We start from the raw sequence: 4192 nt of genomic DNA on the forward strand, positions 1-4192 counted from the left end.
ATAGGGTAGGTTAGTTCAGCGAAGTGTATCCCGAGCTGTTACATGGTGGGTCAGTTCGGTGAAGTGTATCCCGAGCTGTTATAAGGTCAGTTCGGCGAAGTGTATCCCGAACTGTTACAAGGTCAGTTCGGCGAAGTGTATCCCGAGCTATTACAAGGGGTGAGTTCGGGCCCCCGGTAGGGAGTTCAGTCCGCTCGTGTCCCTTTGTTCCCGCCTAGACTTGGCCCCTTTTGCCAAGCTGTTATTTCTGCCACGTGTCACGTAATAGAGAGGTTGGGCCAAATCTTCCTTCATACGAAACTCCAAATACAAGTAAAGGTTTGTTTACGGTTAATGAAGTCGAATCCAAACATAAGTAAATTTTGAAATAAGCAAAGTAGAAATAAGTTGCTAACATAGACATCATTTCCCCTTCCATCCTACTTAGCTGAGACGGATTTTAGTATATACAGAAATTTTCGTTAGCTACATAAAATTAAAAAAGAAAAGAAATTAAAGAATATACAGGGAACTGTAGCAATGGCAGTTTCAGCCATTGCCAGTACTTGGTCAGTTCCCGGCACCCGTGTTGGTTCATTAAAAAATGTTTCCGTCACTGTCATCAGTCCCCGACATCATTGTAGTAATGACACCATTAACAATAAGGACTGATTAGACAGATTCTGAAAATTAAAGGTGCTATATAAGCGCGTTTTGAAATTTGGAGAAATTGTCATTCAGCTACCAAAAGAGAACCAAAATGGTTTTATGGTCCCGGCGGGGCTCGAACCCGCGACCTTCGGCTCATAAGACCAACGCTCTAACCAACTGAGCTACGGGACCAGGATAAATGCTTATTTAGAAATAAATTATAGTACCCTAACTTCAACGATCCAAATCATAATCAAACTGGCTTCGAAAAGGGAAAAACAATCTGAACTCACATCAGAACGATCATATCCGGTTTGCTCGTATAATATAACGAAATTGATATACAAGGTCTGAACTCGTCGCTTGGTAAGCTGGCAGTCTAACAGAAACCCGTCAAAACTCAAATGCACCATTTGACTAAATGAAAAAGGAAACATGATACATAAACTACGTAAACAAGATGGCCGACTGAATGATTATGATAGATTTACAAATACATCATTCACATATACGGGCAACACAAACACACAGAGGAGAGAGGGCTAGTAAGTCAATAGACCACTACTACTAAATAACAAGGTCTAAGCTAATAGTTGATATGCTCATGAGAGAACATGCTGTCGCTTCCTTGAAAGCTGGTAAGTGGAAAAGATGGAGGAGCTGGTGGTGGTGGCACTGTTGGTAAGGCTGGTGGTGAGTAGAGCAAGTGTTGAGGAGAAAGAGCTGGAGTAGAGAGGAGGGAAGAGGAGTCATCATGTAAGAAGTTCATCATGGCTTGATGCAGCCATATCTGGGTCTTGAGGAATTTAACATAATGAATGGCCTCCTCTAACATGGAAACGGTGTCCATCTTGTTGCCTCCGGGCACTAAGCTCTGCAAGATCTTGAACCGGTCACTAATACGGTGCCTCCTCTGTCGGGCAGCTACACTTTGTGGGTCCGTCGACAGCTTCACTCCTTTGCTTCTCTTGCAACACCTCTTCTTCTCCTTGGGTCTGGCCTGGGCCGCCATTGTTACTGTTGAAGAAGCAGATGAGTTGGGTGTGGAGGAAAGACAGTCCATCTCTATCTCTCTATCCCTCCGTGGGTGTAACCTAGTTATCAGGGCAACACTTGTTCGTGCTATTTATATATAGAAATATATATACTCTCTTATGGAGGGTCATTGGTTATTGACAAGCGTTTTACCTTAATTTGAATGAATGAATGAATGAATGAATGGAGAAAAACAGGAGGAGATATCATCTGATCTTTAGGGCAGGATATGGCTGTCCCACGCCATGCCTAACCAGGAATACTAAAGCCTAGGACTTTCGAGGGCTAGCTATTCAAGCCAGGGAAGGGAGCAGAGCAGATAGCAGAAGAAGTAGGGGGGTGTAGCTGTGTAGGTCGGTAGAGCCTAACGCCTAACCTGTGCAAACTCTGTCTTTTCAGTTATTTAGTACCTTTTTGTTGCATATATATACTTGTATTTGTTTTCTTTTTTTTTTTTTTTGACTCATTAACGCATATATGACTCACAAGGACAACAGTAACAGCCGTAAAGGAGTCAGCAGCGAGTTTTAAGATCTGGTGTAGTTGTTCTTACGTCTTCCGAAAGTTCAGTTTCTAGAGGTTTTTGGGATTTCCACTGGATTTGATTCAATTTACTACTTAACGCAAACTAGTACAGGCACAGCCTTGCATTATATAATCTGCTCCTGCTTTAATTTAATTTAATTCAGTTTTAATGGGTGTATACAGAGCCTCGATGTCCCCGTAAGCGAGGCTTCCCTAATACCCATCCAGAGTTTATGGCCTGCCTGAATGCAGACAAATGCGGAACTCAGTGTAGAGCTGAAGGAAATTAATTGGGCTCTAATCAGACAGATGCCAGTGATTTTTTATTTTATTTTATTTTTCCATTTGGGATAAGAAAACGAATGATTGGAAATTTTCCCAGTTGTACTGACTCCTCTGTTGACATTATGATGATTTCGTAGCCAATGCCGGGTTGTAATGGCTATAAGCTATAGGGATTGCATTTCAATGGTCCTTCTGGGGCAGGCTTTAGTTCAGTTTCAGTGTACGAGTTCTTTTAACAGAAGAATATGAGTTATGACCAGCCACTGGATTTTGAATCAATGAATGGAGGGCTTAGCAGTTCGGAATCGGTGCGTTTGGACTCGAAGGGATTTTTTCTTCGAGTCCATTAAAATTTTGACACGTCTTTCGGTGTTAGACTGAACCGGCTGAAGTTTTATTGAAAAAAATATTTAAAAAAAATTGATAAATTTAGAAATTTTGTAAAAAAATCTAACTAAATATTGACAAAAAGTTCGAAACCCTCATGTTATCGTACCGGAACCCTTCTCCCCCAACCATTAACGGGAAGACAAAACCTTCCTCACGGCTGTGGCTTTGGATTTGCAAGACAAATCCTTACGTTCTCAATCCAAACGCAATTCAAGCATTGCTCCTCCTATCATTAATGGGAAGCTAAACCCGGTTTTGGTTTTGGATTTGTAAGACACAAGACGTCTTCTTCTTCCTCCATACTAAGCTTCTGAAAGTAAAAACAATAGCTCCGATTCTCTAAAGATATCTTTTCAAAAAAAAAATATTCAAGCAGTTACAATGTCACACATAGGGTTTTTTTTCATGATAGGCTCTCCAAAATTTCTATTTTCAAAGGATTCTTGGATTTCGGATTTTAATACGAAAATATGGTATTAGGGATTTTCGGACAGAAATCAGTGAGTTCATTAACTTCGTCGGTGTTGACAACTTGCCAAAATAAGTTAGAGTTAGGATCCTCAGTCTTACAAAGGGTTCTTGGACACAAATCAGCGGGTTCATTAGCCTTTTTGTTCTCAATTTATGCCTTCTGTATTTTGGGGTTTCATTCACCTTTGAACACTTTGATGTTTGAAACTTTCCATTAATGCTATTGCTGTCATCGTTAAAATCTACAGTTATCGTTTTATTGTATTGTTGCAGTTTGAACACCATTGATAAGACTTGTTGTTTTGTCGTTACTGGTTGGGGGGAGAAGATTTGAGTCACAGGGCTTTGCAGAGACTTCTTTGCAAGTCTTTTTCGCAAGTTGCAGAATGTAGATTTTTTTATTTCTTTTATCAGTTTTTATTTAAGCTCTAACAGATTGTAAGTAATGGTCAATTAAGCATGAAATGAAATAATGTGTCAAAATTTTAATGGACTCAAGAGAAAATCCCTTGGAATTCAAACGCACTGAATCCAAACTGATGTCTTAACCTTTTTCTTTACACTACCAAGAGTCTTTTTGTTTTCTGCTTGATGGGCAATGAATAAGGGTGTTTTGTTCTCTATCTGCTCTTCTGAGACCGAGAGACAGAATGAGAGAGATCAGAGATGGGACATGGGCTGGACTATGAAGCCACGGGGTTATAACTTACAACCCAAAGATAGAGGGGGATTTATGTCAAGAGCGCACTAAATCCAAAAGAGTCACAATCTTCACCTGCTGCCTTACTGATACTAAATACGAGTGGGGGTGGGGGCAATGCCTTTTCCCTAGGTTTTGCAATGTTTCTTGTGAAAG

At 40.4% G+C, this 4192-nt stretch overlaps 1 non-coding gene across 1 annotated transcript; it reads right to left on the reverse strand.

Moving 5' to 3' along the window:
• Positions 1-748: 748 nt before the first annotated feature.
• Positions 749-822, reverse strand: TRNAI-UAU (transfer RNA isoleucine (anticodon UAU)). Its single transcript has one exon. It is a non-coding gene; the product is annotated as a tRNA-Ile (tRNA).
• Positions 823-4192: the final 3370 nt, after the last annotated feature.

This window comes from Nelumbo lutea, chromosome 2, assembly GCF_056320005.1.
Source record: "Nelumbo lutea isolate HS-2025 chromosome 2, American lotus-T2T, whole genome shotgun sequence".
Lineage (NCBI taxonomy): Eukaryota > Viridiplantae > Streptophyta > Magnoliopsida > Proteales > Nelumbonaceae > Nelumbo > Nelumbo lutea.